The sequence below is a fragment of the Ovis canadensis genome, chromosome X, assembly GCF_042477335.2.
Source record: "Ovis canadensis isolate MfBH-ARS-UI-01 breed Bighorn chromosome X, ARS-UI_OviCan_v2, whole genome shotgun sequence".
NCBI lineage: Eukaryota > Metazoa > Chordata > Mammalia > Artiodactyla > Bovidae > Ovis > Ovis canadensis.
Genome location: NC_091727.1, coordinates 106,358,411 through 106,374,362, shown reverse-complemented (window position 1 = coordinate 106,374,362; position 15,952 = coordinate 106,358,411).

Below are 15,952 nucleotides of genomic sequence, written 5' to 3'. Positions count from 1 at the left end.
ACTTGCTGCAAGACCACAGGAATGCCAATTGATCTCGCTGTTCTCCATCTTGAAAGATAGTAAGTCCAATGTCCCTGCTTCCTCATGCTTAGGGATGCTGTGGGCCTAGAACTCTTCAGAGGAAAATGGAAAGAGAATTCTGAAGTCGGTGGGATTCTTGCTCATTAGGGAGTAGAACTGAGTGTTTAAAAGCATATGCTTTTTTAATTGGTACTGTATTTGAATCCAGTTCCCACTTTTTTTTCTACTATGTTTTAATTTGTTAATTGAAGTATAATTGCTTTACAAAACAGTTCCCACTTTTAATAGCTGTGTAACCTTGGGGAAGTTGCCTCACTTCTCTGAGCCTCATTTTTCTCATCTGTAAAGTACCTCATTGGCATAGGATCAAAAGATGTAATTTACATACAGTGCTTGGCTTAGTTCACCCCACTATTGTTATTATTGATAATGATAATACAAATCAAACAGACAAAAATACCTTGTCCATTTTCAAGGACACTTCCTCACAAGGCCAGTGACCTGAGTAAGGGGAGCAAGCTCCTTTGGGTTGTAGGCAGTGCCCTCATCTGGTTTACCAATGTCTCCCAAGCTAGGAATTTGGAGCCAGGCAAGAGGGAGAGGGTCTTTGGAGGTGGAGTGAGAGGTGAAAGGTGAAGGTTGACATGCTAAGCCTGAGGTATTTTGGAGGCAGATCAGGCCTTGGAGGACCCTCATTCACATCAATCACACCATGGAAAACAGTGGTTCAAACTTCAGTGAACTCAAGAATCACCATAAGAGCTCGTGAAAGATGCTTATTCCCGATTACTCCGCAGATTACTTATTTTTTTTTAAATTTTTTTATTTTATAAATTTGTTTATTTTAATTGGAGGCTAATTACTTTACAATATCGTATTGGTTTTGCCATACATCAACATGAATCCGCCATGGGTATACACATGTTCCCCATCCTGAGCCCCCCTCCCTCCTCCCTCCCTGTACCATCCCTCTGGGTCGTCTCAGTGCACCAGCCCTAAGCATCCAGTATCATCCATCAAACCTGGACTGGTGATTCGTTTCATATATGATATACATGTTTCAATGCCATTCTTCCAAATCATCCCACCCTCTCCCTCTCCCACAGAGTCCAAAAGACTGTTCTATATATCTGTGAAGAGACAATTTCTTTAGAGTGCCTATCATGTGGCAAAAATAAGGATGTCAGAATTTTAGCACTTTTCCTGTTTTCTACCACTTTGTCTTTTTTTTTCCTTTTTTTTTTTTAGTTTTTTATTTTTTAAATTTTAAAATCTTTAATTCTTACATGCATTCCCAAACATGAACCCCCCTCCCACCTCCCTCCCCATAACATCTTTCTGGGTCATCCCCATGCACCAGCCCCAAGCATGCTGCATCCTGCGTCAGACATAGACTGGCGATTCAATTCACATGATAGTATACATGTTAGAATGTCATTCTCCCAAATCATCCCACCCTCTCCCTCTCCCTCTGAGTCCAAAAGTCCGTTATACACATCTGTGTCTCTTTCCCTGTCTTGCATACAGGGTCGTCATTGCCATCTTCCTAAATTCCATATATATGTGTTAGTATACTGTATTGGTGTTTTTCTTTCTGGCTTACTTCACTCTGTATAATCGGCTCCAGTTTCATCCATCTCATCAGAACTGATTCAAATGAATTCTTTTTAATGGCTGAATAATACTCCATTGTGTATATGTACCACAGCTTTCTTATCCATTCATCTGCTGATGGACATCTAGGTTGTTTCCATGTCCTGGCTATTATAAACAGTGCTGCGATGAACATTGGGGTACATGTGTCTCTTTCAATTCTGGTTTCCTCGGTGTGTATGCCCAGCTTCATTGTTTTGGGGTGAAATGTCCTATAGATATCAATTAGGTCTAACTGGTCTAATGTATCATTTAAAGTTTGCATTTCTTTGTTAATTTTCTGTTTAGTTGATCTGTCCATAGGTGTGAGTGGGGTATTAAAGTCTCCCACTATTATTGTGTTATTGTTGATTTCCCCTTTCATACTTGTTAGCATTTGTCTTACATATTGTGGTGCTCCTATATTGGGTGCATATATATTTATAATTGTTATATCTTCTTCTTGGATTGTTCCTTTGATCATTATGTAGTGGCCTTCTTTGTCTCTTTTCACAGCCTTTGTTTTAAAGTCTATTTTATCGGATATGAGTATTGCCACTCCTGCTTTCTTTTCGTCTCTATTTGCGTGGTATATCTTTTTCCAGCCCTTCACTTTCAGTCTGTATGTGTCCCTTGTTTTGAGGTGGGACTCTTGTAAGCAGCATATAGAGGGGTCTTGTTTTTGTATCCATTCGGCCAGTCTTTGTCTTTTGGTTGGGGCGTTCAACCCATTTACGTTTAAGGTAATTATTGATAAGTATGATCCCGTTGCCATTTACTTTATTGTTTTGGGTTCGGGTTTATACACCCTTTTCGTGTTTCCTGTCTAGAGGATATCCTTTAGAATTTGTTGGAGAGCTGGTTTGGTGGTGCTGAATTCTCTCAGCTTTTGCTTGTCTGTAAAGCTCTTGATTTCTCCTTCGTATTTGAATGAGATCCTTGCTGGGTACAGTAATCTGGGCTGTAGGTTATTGTCTTTCATCACTTTAAGTATGTCTTGCCATTCCCTCCTGGCCTGAAGAGTTTCTATTGACAGATCAGCTGTTATCCTTATGGGAATCCCCTTGTGTGTTATTTGTTGTTTTTCCCTTGCTGCTTTTAATATTTGTTCTTTGTGTTTGATCTTTGTTAATTTGATTAATCGCAGATTACTTATTAATTGCAAAGGAAACATGTACCTTTTCAAAGAGGAATTCTAGAAGACACCACCTTAAACAAGGGATCAAATTTAGCATCACCAATAACAGGGCAATGGCAAATGAACCTCCCGATGTGACACGCTGGGAAGTAAACAACATTACTCCTGTAGTATTCTTGCCAGAGATGTTTAATACGAATCTAATCATGAGGAAACAATCAGACAAATCCAGACAGTAAACAAGACAGCCAACCTGGACTCTTTAAAAATATCAGTATCATTAAGGAAAAAAGCCAAATGTACTGTTCTAGAATCTAGATTAGTAGAAACTGAAAAGACAGTAAAACGAACTCCATGATTCTTGTTTGAATTACAAATAGCTAGGATGTTTGGGAGCAAATTTGAGAAATTTTGATATGAGTCAATATTGAATAATGCTATTTTGTCAATGTTACATTTCTTGGATGTGATAATGGTATTATTATTTTGCAAGGGAATGAGAGAATGCTCTTGTTCATAACAGATACATGCTTAAATTAGATGCAATTTTAGATGCAAAACTTTAGATGCAAAGTGGCATGATACTTGCAAGTAAATTTCAAATGTTGTAGCCGAATACATACAAATACATACATGTTTTTATGTGTGTATATGTATCTATATAGAGAGAGCATATGTGCAAATCTAAAATGTTACTGTCCTGGTTAATTTCCAGGAAGGATATGCTGCTATTCATCATAGTTTACTTTCAGATTTTTCCAAATGAAAAGTTGCGGACAAAACATAAACCCTTTCCTACAATTCCATCCTTCCCAGATATGCCTTGTCATATCCCCAACATCCCTTGAACCCAAGTTCTTAGATGCCTAGTATCCTCTACCCCGTAACACCAGGAGATAGTTGAAGTTAAGGAGACGTGAAATCAGGGAAAGCATCATGAAGGCAGCTACACCTGAGCTTGGCCTCCAGGATTGGAGCAGGATTTTGCTAAACAGAGAGAGCAGAACTTTCCAGAAGGAGATGATTACTTGAATGAAGCTTGAAGACTATAGAACAGAGGTCCTCAACTTTAGTGGACCCAGAGTTATATGAAGAGCTTTTACCTATGCAGACTCTCTGATCCCAACTCCAAAATTCTCATTCTGTAAGATTGAAATAGAGCCCATAAATTTGAAGTTCTAAAACACTAAGATGGGTCTCCTGCAGGGGTCTGAGGACCATGATGTGGGAAAGACTGGCACAGGCAGCTGCCTATTCCACACGCACACACAGAACTGGCCCTGTCTCTCTTGTGTTCAGTCAAATCTCTCATAGGTGGATTGTCACCAAGGGTGATGTAAACCTTCAGAGGAAGTCCTCTTTACTAGACCTGTCAGTCATGGTGCCTGCCGTGTCCACTACTGTGCTCACTGCCTACTGGCCAGGAAAGCAAATCCAGCTAGTTGTGGCCTGGGGTGACCTTGACTGTAGCAGGAATGGGCCCCCACAATTTGGTGACAGATAAGCGTGTATGTGCATGCTAAGTGGCTTCAGTCGTGTCCAACTCTTTGAGACTCTGGATTGTAGCCTGCTGGGCTCCTCTGTTCATGGGATTCTCCAGGCAAGAATACTGGAGTGGGTAGCCATGACCTCCTCCAGGGGATCTTCCCGATCCAGGGATCGAACTCACACCTCTTATGTCTCCTGCATTGCAGGCAGGTTCTTTACTATTAGTGCCACCTGGGTAGCCAGGCACTGCTGCTGCTGCTAAGTCAATTCAGTCGTGTCCAACTCTCTGCGACCCCATAGACGGCAGCCCACCAGGCTCCTCCATCCATGGGATTTTTCCAGACAAGAGTACTGGAGTGGGGTGCCATTGCCTTCTCCAAGCCAGGCACTGGTCTGTTCAATAGGATTGACAGTGACAAGCTAAGGCATCAGACCAGCAACCTGTGACACTGTTCCTATAGACTACGGAGGGAGAATTTCCCAGTCCCTGGCAAGAAGAGACTAGAACAGACTTCCAGAGGGAATCAGAGACATTGTATAATAACATGATGCTAATGACTAAGCCACTTTGGAATCTAGTAGTTCTCTATGCTGTGTGTATCGTCACCCTAATCTTTTCTCAAGGTCTCCTAAGTAGACCTCTGTTATCTAAGATAAAAGAAGTAAATTAATGTGCCTTCTCTGAGGTTTCCAGTTCTTGGAGAATTGCTAATGCCCACGCTAGCAAGAAGGAAACTGTCTCTACGGCATGTTGCTGTTCACCTGAGGAGACTGCAGGACTGAAATAAACAAATTGTTTCCTTGTCTCTGGCCTCTTTCAACAGACCTACAACTCAAGAAGAGAAACCCTGAGCCCACGTGCTGGAGACTCTCCTTATCTTACAATTGTCTGCATCCCAAATGCCTCCCTTTCTTGTCCCCAGTCGTCCATGCTTGGTTCAGGATGGTGGCAACTCCAAGTTGTGTAGCCCTTTTCTGAACTGTTTGCTTCCCACCAACCCTGGCTCTAACCCAAGCAAAGCCCAGCTTGGTAAATCCACGCCCAGAAGTCAAGGAAGTGAAACAATCTTCCTCTGTTCAGATAAGAGCAACAGCTGCTAGAGGGGGTCAGGCAGGGGATAGCTGAAGGCTGTGGGGAGGTTTTGTCTACTACTGCCAGGGGGCCATTTGGCCAGGAGGACCGGTTATCTGGCTGGACTCTTAGGCCCAAAGACACCTATATGTAGATTTTGCATGCAGGGAATTCATGCAAAAGAAGAATTCGTGGTCCAGTTAGACTTAAGGACTCCCAGTCCCCAGCTCTGTGCAGTGCACCAATCCTTACATCACCCTTCTACCCTGTCTCTGTGGAAGGAAGCATGACATGTCTAGGCATGGCTCTTTCTTCTGGTAGGATGACAGAAGCTGTCAAAAGGAAGAATCCTCATCCTACCCTTCATCCTTCTCTTCTACCTCCTGGAAACTAGGACACCAGCCTCTGAACTCACTAAATATGCAAGGTATAGAAAGGAATGCTAGCCCCAGATCTGCTATGAGTGCACAGCAGAATCTTGAACTACTTAGTCACTTAAGCTTTTTGGACCTATTTTCTCAAAGGGCTCTTGTGAGGATGGCATATGATCATTCTGGTGCAAAAGCTAGACAAATCATCGGGTCTTCTGGTAGACCATTCCTCTGGGGACATGATCAGGGGAATGACCTCACTGCTCCCCAGCCTGTGATTTCCCCTCTCCCCAACCCTGTGCTGGCAGCTGTAGCTCTAACTTTAGTGAATACAGAGAATGATGGCCTGACATGCCAACACTGTTGAAGATCAAAAGAGTTTGTAGATAATAAGAGCAAAAGACCTATGTGAACAAAAGGGATATTTGGGACTCCTGAGATTAGGAATGTCTACTGAAACCACTTTAATACAATTATTTCAGGGGTTCAAAACATATGGAAAATGGGATCTTGGGGTGCCACCATTGTATACCCTCTGAACTACTACTTAGATGGCCCAGCAAGGATATAGGAGCCCCAGGACCTTGTGATGTAAAGTTTGGCAAGTATCCTCCAAAGCACTAAACCTAGCTGGTTATTTATTTAATTTTATTAAAATGTGAATGTTAATTTACTTTCTTTTTAAAAAGTTATTTATTTGTTTTTGGCTGTGCTGGGTCTTTGTTGCTGGGAGGGCTTTCTCTAGTTGCAGCCAGTGGGGACTACTCTCTAGTTGCAATGCATGAGCTTCTCGTCATGGTGGCTTCTCTTGTTGCAGACCACAGGCCCTAGGGTTTGTGGGCTTTTAGTAGTTACAGCACTCGGGCTCAATAGTTGTGGCTTGCAGGCTCAGTTGCTCTGAGGCATGTGGGATCTTTCTGGACCAGGGATCGAACCCATGTCCCCTACATTGCAAGGTTTCTTAACCACTGGGCCACGAGGGAAGCCCTAGTTGGTTATTTATGAAGTATCTAAGTTGTTCCAGTTGTGTCCTCTGGGAATTTTTGTTCATTGAGATGAATATGCCTGACAAAAGCCTGACTATCATAGGAACCGTAACTGTAGGCAAATAGTATGATTAAGAAGATGGGATGATAGATGAAGGACTCCCATTCACCTGGGAGACAGAGGGAAAGACAATTATAATCAGATACTTTAAACCTCTTTGCTTCACCAAACAATCCAATCATCCAATTTGAAAAGTAAAGTCAGATTTAACGACACAAAGGTATGGGAGAGGGGAGGGCAGGGAGAAATGACATCATATGATGTAGCAACTAGCCCATGTATAGCTCAGGAAGCAGCAGCATCCTGGGAAAAGAGTGTGGGTTCTGGAATCAAATAGGTATGGGTACCATTCCCATTTTTAACACTTCACCTGTGTGACCATCAGGACCTGTGATGGTTCTGAGATTTTATCTTACTTGCAAGCTACCAACTTAGCCTGCTACATCTTTTCATGAATGCTGGCAGAAGACATGAGACTCCTGGGTCAGCCAGAGTAGTGGCCAGAGTATAAGCATTTTCTGCTGTCAGTTCCCTTTGCCCTCAAAGTCTCAGAGGAGCTACTCAAAAAGGGCCAGGTGACACTTCCACATGCTGTGGGTTGTGCTACAGGAGAGCAACAGTGATCTTAATGAGTCTGAATCTTTTAGGGTGAGCAGTAGGTTTGCTTTCCACTGGCCCAGAGGGAGACACTGGATCTTCCAAAGCCGTTTACTGTACAAATATCCTGAAAAAAATAGTCCAGTACAGGGTCAGTCACTGCCTCTGTTCATAGGATGTGCAGAAACAGGAGAGATCCATGAGCAATTGTCTCACAATAATGATCATCAACAAATTATTGAACCTCTTTGAATCTCTTTTTTTCATCTATAAAATGTAAAACTGTCATATTGCCTATCTCGAGGAGTCATGAAGATTAAATGAGTTCATACATGTTAAAGCACCAGAAGCCTAGAAGATGCTCAACAAATGTTCAGTTCAGTTCAGTTCAGTTCAGTTGCTCAGTCGTGTCCAACTCTGTGACCCCATGAATTGCAGCATGCCAGGCCTCCCTGTCCATCACAAACTCCTGGAGTTCTCTCAGACTCACATCCATCGAGTCAGTGATGCCATCCAGCCATCTCATCCTCTGTCGTCCCCTTCTCCTCCTGCCCCCAATCCCTCCCAGCATCTGAGTCTTTTCCAATGAGTCAACTCTTCGCATGAGGTGGCCAAAGTACTGGAGTTTCAGCTTTAGCATCATTCCTTCCAAAGAAATCCCAGGGCTGATCTCCTTCAGAATGGACTGCTTGGATCTCCTTGCAGTCCAAGGGATTCTCAAGAGTCTTCTCCAACACCACAGTTCAAAAGCATCAATTCTTCAGCACTCAGCTTTCTTTATAGTCCAACTCTCACATCCATACATGACCACTGGAAAAACAATAGCCTTGACTAGACGGACCTTTGTTAGCAAAGTAATGTCTCTGCTTTTCAACATGCTATCTAGGTTGGTCATAACTTTCCTTCCAAGGAGTAAATGTCTTTTAATTTCATGACTGCAGTCACCATCTGCAGTGATTTTGGAGCCCCTCAAAATAAAGTCTGACACTGTTTCCACTGTTTCCCCATCTATTTCCCATGAAGTGATGGGACCAGATGCCATGATCTTCGTTTTCTGAATGTTGAGTTTTAAGCCAACTTTTTCACTCTCCACTTTCACTTTCATCAAGAGCCTTTTTAGTTCCTCTTCACTTTCTGCCATAAGGGTGGTGTCATCTGCATATCTGAGGTGATTGATATTTCTCCCGGCAATCTTGATTCCAGCTTGTGATTCTTCCAGTCCAGCATTTCTCATGATGTACTCTGCATATAAGTTAAATAAGCAGGGTGACAATATACAGCCTTGACGTACTCCTTTTCCTATTTGGAACCAGTCTGTTGTTCCATGTCCAGTTCTAACTGTTGCTTCCTGACCTGCATACAGATTTCTCAAGAGGCAGGTTAGGTGGTCTGGTATTCCCATCTCTCTCAGAATTTTACAGTTTATTGTGATCCACACAGTCAAAGGCTTTGGCATATTCAATAAGCAGAAATAGATGTTTTTCTGGAACTCTCTTGCTTTTTCCATGATTCAGCAGATGTTGGCAATTTGATCTCTGGTTCCTCTGCCTCTTCTAAAACCAGCTTGAACATTAGGAAGTTCACAGTTCACGTATTGCTGAAGCCTGGCTTGGAGAATTTTGAGCATTACTTTACCAGCATGTGAGATAGGTGCAATTGTGGGGTAGTTTGAGCATTCTTTGGCATTGCCTTTCTTTGGGATTGGAATGAAAACTGACCTTTTCCAGTCCTGTGGCCACTGCTGAGTTTTCCAAATTTGCTGGCATATTGAGTGCAGCACTTTCACAGCATCATCTTTCAGGATTTGAAAGAGCTCAACTGGAATTCCATCACCTCCACTAGCTTTGTTCGTAGTGATGCTTTCTAAGGCCCAGCCAGGATGTCTGGCTTTAGGTGAGTGATCACGTCATCATGATTATCTGGGTCGTGAAGATCTTTTTTTGTACAGTTCTTCTGTGTATTCTTACCACCTCTTCTTAATATTTTCTGCTTCTGTTAGGTCCATACCATTTCTGTCCTTTATCGAGCCCATCTTTGCATGAAATGTTCCCTTGGCGTCTCTAATTTTCTTGAAGAAATCTCTAGTCTTTCCCATTCTGTTGTTTGCCTCTATTTCTTTGCATTGATCACTGAGGAAGGCTTTCTTATCTCTTCTTGCTTTTCTTTGGAACTCTGCATTCAAATGGGTATATCTTTCCTTTTCTCCTTTGCTTTTTGTTTCTCTTCTTTTCACAGCTATTTTTAGTCCTCCCCAGACAGCCATTTTGCTTTTTTGCATTTCTTTTCCATGGGGATGGTCTTGATCCCTGTCTCCTGTACAATGTCACGAACGTCTGGCCATAATTCATCAGGCACTCTATCTATCAGATCTAGGCCCTTAAATCTATTTCTCATTTCCACTGTATAATCATAAGGGATTTGATTTAGGTCATACCTGAATGGTCTAGTGGTTTTCCCTACTTTCTTCAATGTAAGTCTGAATTTGGCAATAAGGAGTTCATGATCTGAGCCACAGTCAGCTCCTGGTCTTGTTTTTGTTGACTGTATAGAGCTTCTCCATCTTTGGCTGCAAAGAATATAATTAATCTGATTTCGGTGTTGACCATCTGGTGACGTCCATGTGTAGAGTCTTCTCTTGTGTTGTTGGAAGAGGATGTTTGCTATGACCAGTGCATTTTCTTGGCAAAACTCTATTAGTCTTTGCCCTGCTTCATTCCGTATTCCAAGGCCAAATTTGCCTGTTACTCCAGGTGTTTCTTGACTTCCTACTTTTGCATTCCAGTCCACTATAATGAAAAAGATATCTTTTTTCGGGTGTTAGTTCTAAAAGGTCTTGTAGGTCTTCATAGAACCGTTCAACTTCACCTTCTTCAGCGTTACTGGTTGGGGGATAGACTTGGATTACTGTGATATTGAATGGTTTGCCTTGGAAACGAACAAAGATCATTCTGTCATTTTTGAGATTGCATCCACTACTGCATTTTGGACTCTCTTGTTGATCATGATGGCTACTCCATTTCTTCTGAGGGATTCCTGCCCGCAGTAGTAGATATAATGGTCATCTGAGTTAAATTCACCCATTCCAGTCCATTTTAGTTCGCTGATTCCTAGAATGTCAACGTTCACTCTTGCCATCTCCTGTTTGACCACTTCCAATTTGCCTTGATTCATGGACCTGACATTCCAGGTTCCTATGCAATATTGCTCTTTACAGCATCGGACCTTGCTTCTATCACCAGTCACATCCACAACTGGATATTGTTTTTGCTTTGGCTCCATCCCTTCATTCTTTCTGGAGTTATTTCTCCAGTGATCTCCAGTAGCATATTGGGCACCTACTGACCTGGGGAGTTCCTCCTTCAGTATCCTATCATTTTGCCTTTTCATACTGTTCATGGGGTTCTCAAGGCAAGAATACTGAAGTGGTTTGCCATTCCCTTCTCCAGTGGACCACATTCTGTCAGACCTCTCCACCATGACTCTCCTGTCTTGGGTTGCCCCACGGGCATGGCTTAGTTTCACTGAGTTAGACAAGGCTGTGGTCCGTGTGATTGTTAACTAGTTTTCTGTGATTATGGTTTCAGTGTGTCTGCCCTCTGATGCCCTCTTGCAACACCTACCATCTTGGGTTTCTCTTACCTTGGGCATGGGTATCTCTTCACGGCTGTGCCAGCAAAGCACAGCTGCTGCTCCTTACCTTGGACGAGGGGTATCTCCTCACTGTCGCCCCTCTCACTTTCTCACCACTGTTACTAGAAGGCCCTACTATTCCACTCTTCCTCTTTCCTTCTTGAAGTCATTTCATGGCTCCCAACAAAGACTTCAGTTCATTTCTCCCCACCTTTTCTCACTCATTTGCTAGTTTCCATCTACATCCTGTCAGGATTTAAGTCCCACTTAACTGATTAATTATGTAACAGATATTTATAGGACACTGACTATGTGTCAGTTGCTGTGTTGGGTGCTGATGATAAAACAGAGAATGAGAAAGGCATGGTCAATAGCCTCATGGAGCATGCCCTTTTGTTGGGGAGACAGACATTCAACAAATAAATTAGAAATGATTGGTCACCACGAAAGCATGGCATATGGGGGAGAGGATTGTCCCCATTTTTCTCATTTGACCTGCCCTGACTCACTGAGAGAGCCTGTCCACATAGGATCCTATCTCTTACCGCTTTTCCTTGATGGACTCAACTTCACTCCTGGGCCCTAAGTAGGTGAAAGGTCAGTCTAAACTTGTGGACCAGCTAGGATGTAGAACAGTGTCCAAAAAGTGGAGTCCTATTACTTTCGAAGACAGGCAGCAACACTGGTGATAGAAAAGAGGGTCAGAGAAATAACGCTTCTGTAATGTGCTGAGGACTTGAACACATCCCAGTTGACATTAGCAGACAGTCTTTTTATAAAACTTTTTCTTTTGTATTGGGATGTAGCCAATTAACAACTTTGTGATAGTTTCAGGTACACACCAGACCAGCTCAGCCATATATAGATACATGTATCCACTCTGCCCCAAACTCCCCTCCCATCCAGGCTAGCAGACGTTCTTTAAGAGAAAACACAGCTGCCAAAGCTGTTGCTTTGTTGTTGTTGGCTGCACTGCGAGGTGTGTGGGATCTTATTTCCCCAATTAGGGATACAACCCAGGCCCAGCAGTGAAAGCACCGAGTTCTAACCACTGGACCACCAGGGAATTCCCCAAAGGTGTTTTTGAAAGCAAATCCGTTGGCCTTCACTTTTAAGGAATCTACATAGTGCCCTCATTTCCCACAATTAATTAGCAACACAGCCCTCCCTCCCCTTCTTCAGAGGTCAGCCTGACCTCTGGCATATAAAGATATGATCATGCACTCCAAACCAGTGAGTTATTTTCTCTTCCTTCTCCTAGCTGAATATTGTTTCTCTCCAATAGGATTGTAAGAACCTTGAAGGCAAGGCCTGTACCTTCTCTTGTAACGCATGTCCACTGCTTCCCTTCCCAGCAAAGCCTGTATCTGTTCAGTGACACAATCTGTTTTCAGAAAAAAAAAAATCGAGCTAAAAAAAGGAATGATGCTGTGGAATGGTATGGTGTTTACAAGCATATTCGAGGTTATTTTATTTATAAAAATTCCCAGACTTCTCTGGTTAGTCACTCTTATGGTATCAACAAAAACATTTTTCCCCTGAGTATTTTGTTAGCCCAAACAGATTGGTCTCCCTAGTTTCACAGATAGAAAGTCAGGTGTTAATTTGAACCAATCCTGTGCTAGTACAGTACTGCTAAGAATAGAAGCAAGGAAACATTATCCCTAACTCTCTCTTTAATCATTAGCTCGGCCTCTTTCTTAGTCTAATCCCCTTGATCAGGAGTCAAGGACCTTTCCAAGCAGTATGCCAAGACTTCTGTCACTGTTCCTCCCCAGGGCAAGGGGCAAGAAGTGATTAACCTCAGGGGAGGGCATGAGGGGGAAGATGGTTACCTCTCAGCTATTGTAACTTGGAGGTCAAGGGGAGAAGCCAACTCTCTGGAGAGAATGAGATTGGAATGAACTGATGGGAAGAAGAAGCCATGACAGTTGCAAAGATGAGCCCAGGCACTAAATCTGACTGTTTTCTTATCAAGAGTGAACCTAGAGACCTTGGAAAGTCAATAATTCCTTGGTTCTAGGAAGAAAGATGGTGTAATAGGGGAAAGCATAGACTTTTCACTTTGATGGCCTACAATGCTTAATTCAGTCTACAGTTAATATATTGACATACCTTCTAAAACATGAGGAACTTAGAGCACTATAACTGTAATCACTTCTCCCCAGACGTGTCTTCCTTTCAAAAGCTGTGAAATATAATATGCATACAGATTTTAAAATAGACTTTGCTTTTTAGAACATTTTTAGGTTGATAGCAAAAATGAACAGAGTACAAAGAGTTTCCTTGCTCCCAACAACCTCCCCCACTATCAACATCCCATACCAGAGTGATACATTTGTTACAATCAATGAGCCTCCACTGACATATCACCATTATCCAAAGTCCTTTCTTTACATTGGGGTTCCCTCTTGGTGTTGTACATACTATGCATTTTGACAAGTGTATAATGGCATGTATCCACCACTATAGTACCAAACTGCCTTAAATGTCCTCTGTCCTCCATCTATTCATCCATCCCCCTCCACTAACCCTTAGTGACCACTGACCTTTTCACTGTTTCCATAATTTTACCTTTTCCAGAATGTTATATAATTGGAATTGTACAGTAGGTAGCCTTTCTAGATTGGCCTCACTCACTAAAGTATATACATTTAAGTTCTGCCACATCTTTTCATGCCTTGATAGCTCATTTCTTGGTAGTACCTGTTACATACAAATTTGATGCAGAAAATATTATCGTGCAGTGTAATGAAAAAATGTAAAAAGCTAATGCCATAGGAAAACCACTACCCAGGTCAAGAAATAAAAGATTGACAACAGTCAAGAAATAACCATCTTCCCATGTGGACTTCCAAAAGTCTGGACTCTGAAAAATACAAATAACATGAAAAGAAACATTGGGAGGTTTTAAGTTAAATGAATCTGGAGAGACAAAGCAACAAAATGCAATATGTAAACTTTGGTTGTTGGTTCCCCACCTCCACCACCCCAAAAAAAGACCCATAAAAGACATTTTTGGAGGTATTTGAATATGGAGTATTTATTAGATGATATGTAGAATTATGTTCATGTATTCAAGAATATAATTGTATTGTGGTTATACAGGAAAATGTCCTTATTTAGTGGAGATGCATACTGAAGTAATTGGGGATTTTTCCTGATGTCTGAAACTTATTTGATATGGCTCAGCAATGGCACCCCACTCCAGTACTCTTGCCTGGAAAATCCCATGGATGGAGGAGCCTGGTAGGCTGCAATCCATGGGGTTGCTGAGGGTCGGACATGACTGAGTGGCTTCACTTTCACTTTTCACTTTCATGCATTGGAGGAGGAAATGGCATCCCACTCCAGTGTTCTTGCCTGGAGAATCCCAGGGATGGGGGAGCCTGGTGGGCTGCTGTCTATGGGGTTGCACAGAGTTGGACATGACTGAAGTGACTTAGCAGCAGCAAAAACTATACATGGATATATATGGAAGTTCCACTCTGGTAGGACAATGTGAAGAGCTCTGTGGACCAGCTCTCCAGTGAAACTGGTGAAAATTATGAAAAAATTCTCTGGAAATGATCCTAAGGACATACAGAAAATGAAAAAACATCTACTTAAGAAAGAGTCTACTAAAATTTGATGAGAACATGAGGAGTATGTGGTATTGGAACCAAGACCCATTCTCTTCCTCCCCCTTTCCTAGCTCTGCAAGAAGGAAACTCCTCTCCTGATTGCTGCAAGCAAGAACACAGGGCTCCAGCTTTCCCTAGCTCCCAGTTGGAAGGTTGCCTTCTTAGGAGGTGCAGGATGTGAGCTTTTCTCATCTTGCCCTTAGCTGCCCGTTGCTGAGGTAAGATCCAGTAAGCGTGGCCAGGAAGCACAGGCTTCATTCTTTAACCCGGCACCCACTTGTGGTATGCAGGCTCTACCTTGCGCATGGCCCTACTGAGAATACTGGGGCCCCATTACTTTTGCTCTGGCTTGTAAGGTGGCGGTTCTGGGCTGAGAGAAGTGAGCCTAGAAAACTCGGAGCAATAGCCCTCCACTCCACTGAATACCAAGTTCCTAGAAGCAGAAGAGAGGAAGGAACAGAAAAATTATTTGAACAAATAATGGCTAAAAACTTCACAAATTTATTGAAAAATATTTGTCTACACATCCAAGAGGGACTTCCCAGATGGTGCTAGTGGTAAAGAACCTTCCTGTCAGTGCAAGAGATGTAAAAGACGCAGGTTCAATCCCTGGGTAGAGAAGATCCCCTGGAGGAGGGCATGGCAACCCACTCCAGTATTCTTGCCTGGAGAATCCCATGGGCAGAGGAGCCTGGCGGGCTACAGTCCATAAGGTCATAAAGAGTCGGACATGACTGAAGCGACTTAGCACAGCACAGCACACATCCAAGAAGCTCCACAAATTCTAAGGATATACAAAACAAGACAAAAACAGGAAATGCAAGGAAATACAAAACAAGGAATTTATAAAGAACACTTAAAACTCATTATTACCAAGAGAAATAACCCAGTTGAAAATTGGGCAAAGGATTTGAATAAACATTTCTGCAAAGAAGAAATGTAAATAGTCTGTAAGCCCATAAAGAGGATGCTTGACATCATGACTGATCAGAGAAATGCAAATTGAAAGGGCAATGAGATGCCATTCACATCCACTAAGATGACTATAATAAAAGGTCAGATAACACAAGTGTTGTCAAAGATTTGATAAAATTATAACCCTCACACACTCCCGATGGGAATGTAAAATGGTGCAGCCACTTCAGAAAGCAGTCTGGCAGTTCGTCTAATTGTTAAACATAGAGTTATCACATGACCCACCAATTCAACTCCTAGGTACGTACCCAAGAGAAATGAACATACATGTTCTCACAAAAACTTGTACACAACTGTTTGTAATATAGCAGCATTATTCATAATAGGTAAAAGGTAGAAATGACCCAAATGCCTATCA